Below are 7,559 nucleotides of genomic sequence, written 5' to 3' on the forward strand. Positions count from 1 at the left end.
AAACTTGCTGCTAAAAGCTTTCTTACCTCCTTGAGTAGAGCCTGCTCCTTGATATCGCCTAGCCTTTGTAGCTTCTGAGCCTTAGGTGTGGCCTCTGGCTTTGATTAAATCTTATGTTGAGCAACATCTACTTCACACACATCTATGTAGTCTTTAGTAAAACTTCCTTAGCACACATTTGAACTCCTCTCTTTCTTCCTTTGTAAGTGTTGTTGATAGCATACCTTTTATTATTCCTTCATCTTCCACACCTTGGTTCTCTCGAGGACCTACCTCTTTCAAGCCTTGACAAGAGGTCTCTTGGTTGCTTGGCTTAAACCTTACCCCCATGACTTTGATGGAAGACTCCTCTTCAGTAATGCTTCCACCACTTTCTTCTTCTGAAGTGCTATCGGTCCAGTCTTCCTCCATCTCACTTTGAGATGATTATTCATGGAGCTCCTCTTGATGTCGCTCCTTCATGTCAAAGAAAACCTTCTTATGATTGTCATTCTTGCAAATTAGCGTTCCACTCTCCCAATCCTGTAAACCTCGTATTTTCATTAGCCATGGTCTTCCTAGGATAGATGGGTAACCATTTCCTTTGGTGGACATAACATAGAAATCCATTGCCTTCTTAATGCCAAAGGCCTCCACAAAAACATTTTTACAAATGCCTACGCACTTAGCCTTGCTATTGTCTACCATTTTTACTTTGAGTTCAGGTGTCTCATGGATGTGCATGCCTAGTCTTTGCATGAGTCCCTCTGTCATGATGCAAATTTGTGTACCTCCATCCACTAGACCTATCCTACTTAACCTTCCGTTGATGTAATAGTCTAGCACCGGTGTGATGTCCTCATTCATTTCAGGTTGTGCAATTTTTACAACATGCACACTCTCTTTTACCTTTCTACTAGTGCTAACTCCCTTTGTTAAATCCCTCCTAACTTGTGGACATAATGCAAGAAACTAAGGCCATGAGATATTAGGATCCTTACCTCTCATGTCTTCCAAAAAGTTGTATGGAGCCATACCATGTCCAAGAGGGAAGTCTTGGAGGTTGATACGATGCCGAGTCCTCTTGGCTTCTTTGGTCTCCTTTGCCTTCTTGGCTCGTCACTCTGTGATGCGACTCCTTCTTTTTTCACGACCACGCTTAATACCATTTGCTGACATGTCAACCTCATTTGAATTTATCACCTCTAGCACATGCACATTTGGATCTTGCAAAGGTGGAACTCCTTCTACCCCTTGTGGAGGTGGTCTTGCTCCATTTAGACTTTGTAGAAATTAGACTTTGTAGAAACCTTGTTTGTTGACCACTTCCTTCACCTGCATTTATCATTGGATAATTCAAGTTAGGTCTCCATGGCTCCCCACGAGACCAAGGAAAATTATACATCCCATGCCCAGATTCCTTGCAATTCCAACATTGTAGTACTCACCTGGGTCGTGGATCTTGCTCCTCAGCTTTCTTTGTTGGTCCCTTGGGACCTACTGCTTGTGCAAGATGAATTGACAAGTTTCTGAAGGATTCATTTAACTTTTCAATCACCTCCGTTTTGTTACCTAAGGAATCTCTCTAGATGTTGATGCTTGCAACTTTTCCTTCGGTCTAGGACCCTCTATTGGAACCTCTCCCCTTAGGCACTTGAGTTTTCTATACTTCTCAACATCCCTAGTTTTAGCTGCATCAAAGGTAGTAGGTGCACCCACTTCAAATTTTATCTTGAGTGTGGGAAAGAGACCGGCTATAAACCTCTCCTTCTTTAGGAACTCTGCACCATCACCAGGGTTAGCAACATTTCTCACCCATACAACTCAAAGACATAGAAACTCTTGTTTGTACATGTAGTAGTCATCCAAGTCTTTTTGCTTCTCAGAAACGATGTCTTGCCATAGCTTTTGAGTGTTTTGGGAGTCAAAGAAGTATCTCTTGAAATGATCAATGACTTCTTTATAGTTTCCCTCAACCTCCTGAGATAGAGAGTCAAACCAAGCGTTAGCATCCTTCCTCAGAACTACCTCAAATATTTCTAAGCATTCATCATCTCCTATCACTCTTTTTATGCGGCAAGCCATTTTGAAATTTGCTACAAATAGCTCAAAATCCTCGCCAGACTCTCCAAAGAAGAGGGGATATCCTGACATTTGGCGTTGGGTTTCCATTGAATTGATTTCAAAGTAACACACGTTTTTTTCTTTCTTAAAAATAATTACACAATAATTTTTTCTAAATTACAATCAGTTCTATGACAAAATAAAAATATGCACATGAAATGATCTATGATAGTCAACAAGAGGCAGGATGACAGGGTTTGGTGATACAATAATTTCTCCTACTCTTTGGGCACCAAACATGAACACCATACCTTGTTAAAAATGAAAATTTCTACTACTCACAACGTTTATTCTAATGTGTGTAGTGAAATGGAAGGAAAAAACCTCTATTCCTGGGCCATTATCCATGGTCTATGCATGACATAATGCTTAAAACAAAACAAAAATATAGACGTCCAAACTAAGGTCGTACCTAATGAGAGGCAAAATAAAAGGATTTACTGAAGCGTTTATCTCGACCAACCTAAGAGAGCCCAAAATTCTACGAATTACTCATTGAAATTGCAACTTAGTACTAACAATTATGTGTACCTTTTGCCTTGCAATGGGAATGAAAGGACCATACAAATTCTCGTGATTCATGCAAACTACTTGACTATTCTAAAGGTTGAACCTACACAAAAACATTCACAAGCCCTCCTCAGTGGGGGCACAAAAAATTGAGGCGGTTCGGTGTGGGTAACAAGAGAGGCGATCTCTAAACACCCCTCAAGGCTCCCGTACTGCTCAATTGGGGATGGGGCAATCACAAGCAAGAAAAGAAACAACAAAACCCACAGCCAAACAAGTGAAGGGGCACCACCTAGTTATGGGATGCGAACTAGGACGCAAGAGAGATCTTGTCACAACCAGGAGGAGATGCAACAAAACGCACACAAACAATTTCACATCAAGATACACACCAAATGGAGCAAGAGAGAGCTAGAAAAAAAGAAATAAAGAGAGTGATCAATGGAGTCTGTGCAAATATCTGATTGAAAACTTGCAAGATAAGGCTGTATACTATCACAGAGCTTGCATAAACTAAACAAAAAATTGGTGAATGGTAAACATTGCTAGCACACACTCATTGTCTTAGGCTGTGGAAAACCTCTACCACAAAACCCTCTAACAATGAACAAGAAACTTGGCAATGAAAACACACTAACCACTTTCTTAAAGAAGCTCAAATGATGGAACTTAAAAGATACGAGTCACCTTGCATTCACCAAACCACGTGGCACAAGTGAAAAGACGACAATTCTAGAACCAAGACATGCCTTTGAAGCACCAAAAACTCAGATTGTTGAAAATGAAAGAGCAAATACAATAGTGGTTTTAGATCAGGCACTCACTCTCTCACTTTGGGATGTGTAGCATCAAAGTTTCTCTCACACCAAGTGTGAAGCTCACAAGGTGATGACTACATCTAAATCTCTCCTCATGCCTATAGTGTTAGGGTGCTATGTGAGGGCTTGGGGATGGTTTTACACAAAGGAGAGGTGCCTATTTACATGTCGGAAACCCCTCATTAAGAGTATTGGAAATCTTTATTTACAAGCTAACAAATCAGGATTATGAATTTTTTTGAATATCAAAACATTGCGGACCTTCTTTTTCTGCTTGAGTCATGGATGTGGGCTCAAGAGAGTGCATTATTGATGGTAGATAAGATGAAAGTAAGATTCAGAGAGAGAGAGAGAGAGAGAGAGAGAGAGAGAGAGAGAGAGAGAGAGAGAGGGACTTTTATTATATGTACATGTCTTGAGGAAAGGTGCTTTTTAGAGTTGGGTTAATGGGTGTTTGTGTTAGTAGGTTAGTAGGTTAGTGTTAGCAATCACTAGAAAAAGCTAGTAATATATTTACAACGGGTGTTTGTGTTAGTAGGTTAATGGTGTTTGTGTTAGTAGGTTAGTAGTTAGTATAAGCAATCACTAGAAAAAGCTAGTAATATATTTACAACGGGTAAAATTACTTGAAGGATGAAAAAAGAGGGGTGAGTGAGATGGGTGTATCCTTGAGATGGTGAATCCTTGAGGAATCTTGGACTCACCCGTGCGTAGATTGTTGAAACTGGCCGCCATTCTTCTCTTCTTCTTTTCACACCGCCACCATAGTTGGATCACCACAAAGGGAATGAGGGTTTTGTTGATAAAAAACCGCCATTTTGTAGAGATTAAGTATGGCTAGGTTGCTGATTTTTTATGAATTCTTGAAAGGGTAGAATAAAATTGTAATATGGGAGTAATAGAGAGAGATATGGAGATGGTGGATGTCGGTAGAGCTTCAAAAGAGAGCTATGAGTGTGAGAGGGGAGGATAATGGAGAAGAGGATGAGAGAAAACTATGGAAGTTGCAGGTTTGAGTGAGGAATAGAGAACAATGATTTTGTGTGTGTGTGTGTGTGTGTGTGGAAGTAGGAAAGGAGGTGAGAGAAGACTATGGATTACTTGTGAGAAAGTGGGCAAAATGGGGCCCACCAAAAAATCCCTATCTCATTGGTGATAGCTCCAAAAGGTATCAAAATTTTTGAGGTGATTATTCAACTTTGGGTCTATATTTTGTCTTCTAGTCACTGCTTCAAATTCGGAGTGGAGATAGATATAAAAAGTCCTACCAAAATGCCTATTTTTCTTCACAAAAAAAGTCTTCAGTGTCCCGTGTTTTGTTGAATTTTCATGATCCTCCAAGAGTGAGCCCCTCCTTGCATGAGAGCATGACTTAATATATTCTTGAGGGTTTGAAAATATTGATGGAGTAGGATTATTCACAAATATGATATATGGATATGATGAAAAAGACCGGTTATATATTTAGACAATTCGTAGAATCTAGAATAGTATCAGCTATATATAAATATAAAATGATAGAGCTTCAAAATGTTCTTTCAGATAATTATTATGATGCTAGTGATAATCTTGAAGCAACACTCACGATTGAGAAATTTGACTCTAAAAAAGAGAACGTGAGAGAAAAACTACTACTGCGAGGAGGAAAGGAAAGATTTTTTGAATTTTAGAATCAGCATCAAAGATAAGAACATAGATACTATAAGAAACAAGAGAATGAATTAAGAAGAAATCAAAATGTGCCAAAAATAGGGGGCAAAAGTCAATATTTGATGACGATGGATGCAGAAGATTGTATCAAGGATAAGATCACAGGAAGATACCCCATCTCAGAGAAAGGAAAAAACATGAAATGGCAACCCACAAAATAAAAATAAATCAAGAAAAATTGGTGAAATCAAAGAAAAGGAACCTTTGATAACAAAAACGAAGCGAAAAGCTAAGTATAGGGAGTTGAAGAGAACCTTGAAAGAAGTATGAACCACTAAAATGGAGACTGATAGTGGCAAACCAGGGGCTATTAGTGTTCCTTCACATTACAAGAAGTATACTTTGCAGAATCGACGGATCATCATGGAACAACAATTGAGGTAGCCTAAGGAACGTGGAAAATGCTACGAGGGCCCAAAGAACGCTAAGAAGATTGAACTAACAGAGTGTGGGGAAGAACCAAAACAAGCCTATATAGCTACATACTTATTTCAAGAGGAAGAAATCCTCATCAATACTTTGAAATAGTATATGCATGTCTTTGCATAGCTGTACAAAGATTGTAAGGAAGTAGATCGTAAAACCTATCAGCATATTATTCCTTTGAGAGATGATGCCAAGCCGAGTAGATAGAGACCATATATGTACAACAAGACCTTTGCCAAAAGTTAAAGAAAGAGATAGAGAAACTCTTGAAATTAGATGAATTGGGTGTCACCAATTGTGGTGGTACCAAAGAAAAATGGGAAACTCAGAGTGTGTGTGAATCTCAAGAAGGTGACTATCACTACCATACAAGATAACTATCCTCTTTCCATCAGATCACGTTCTAGAGTGAGTAGCTAGTAAAGAAGACAACAACTTCTTGGATGGATTTTTGTGTTACAATAAGCTAGCCATTGATCCAAAAGATCAACACAAAACGGCTTTTGCCACAAAATAGGAAATTTTGCTTATATAGTCATGCCATTTGGGCTTACCAATGCACCAGCAACATTCCAAAGATCAATGAACCATGCATTCAAAGAGTATCTCAGGGATTTCTTGGAATTTTACATGGATGATCTTTCAATAAAAAGAGAAGACAAGTTTGAGCACCTCAAGTGTATTCACAGGCTTTTTGCTTCCTCATGAAAGGAAACCCTAAGATCATCTTAAATAACATAGGATGCTTGGAGAAATCCATAACATTGAAGGTTTGACTTAGCTTGTGTCCAAGGACCTTGATCTTGAGATCTTTCAACATTCCAATAGGTGTAATGATAGATCCATTGGCCATTTTTACCCCTATGTTTTTGACTTCAAGATGAGGTTTTCCCATAGATTCCCAACAGCTTTTTGTTAAAAGATAACTCCCACACCACCATCTTCATAGTTAATCCTTTGTAGTGATTGGTAGGGTTGCATTAGATTCATCACCTTCAAAGTATTGCCCCAACTTGTTAAGAAGTATTTCAATAATTGAGCTTTCATCTGGTTTAGGTTGTGGGTCCAAGCATTCCTCCTCAAATTGGATTCTTTGGGCATATTCATCCATTAAGAGAGAAACAACACATTTGGTGGGTATATGTAGACGGTCTATATGGACTTGAGTTCCACCATAACCAGACAAGAAAAAACCATCTTAGCAATGTAGATAGAGGCAATGTTTCACCTTCTAGAATAGGTGGATGCTTGGAGTTATGTTTGAGATTCTATTGCATCCAAAGGGAAACAACTTATTTAGAGAGTGTATCTAGAGGTGTTTCATGCTCTAGATTGGGTGAAGGCTCAAACCCCATCCTCACAAGAAACAATCCAACTTGGCATTGTATCTAGAGGATGTTTTACCCTTTAGGATGGATGGATATTGGGACTTAAATTTGAGCTTACCCCATCCAAAGGGAAAACAACCCAATGATAAGGTGTGTGTTGAGGGCATTTCACCCTCTAGATTGGGTGGAGGCTCGAAATTAAGTTTGGACCTCACTTCATCCAAATGGGAGGAAACCCATTCACAGGGTGCACCAAGAGGGTGTTTCATCCTTTAGCTTGGGTGGAGGCTTGAACTTAAGTTCAAGCCTCACCCCATCCAAATGGGAGAAAACCCATTAATAGGGTGCATCAAGAGGATGTTTTGGGCAAACTCTCAAACTTAAGTTTGAGTCTTCTGATCCAAAGGAGAACAACCCATTGATAGGGTTTATATCAAGAAATTTTTTAACCCTCTAGATTGGGTGGATGCTTAAACTTAAGTTTGAGCCTCGGTCTTGTTTGGAGGAGAGAGAACCCATCTAGAGGGTGTGTCCTTTGGAAACATATACCTTATAACTTGGAAAATAGTTCAATAGTGGTAAAGGGGTGGACAGATGGAGAGAGAGAGAGAGAGAGAGAGAGAGAGAGAGAGAGAGAGAGAGAGAGAGAGAGAGAGAGAGAGAG

Source organism: Adiantum capillus-veneris, chromosome 10 (assembly GCF_014529385.1).
Source record: "Adiantum capillus-veneris isolate H3 chromosome 10, ASM1452938v2, whole genome shotgun sequence".
NCBI classification, from domain to species: Eukaryota; Viridiplantae; Streptophyta; class Polypodiopsida; order Polypodiales; family Pteridaceae; genus Adiantum; species Adiantum capillus-veneris.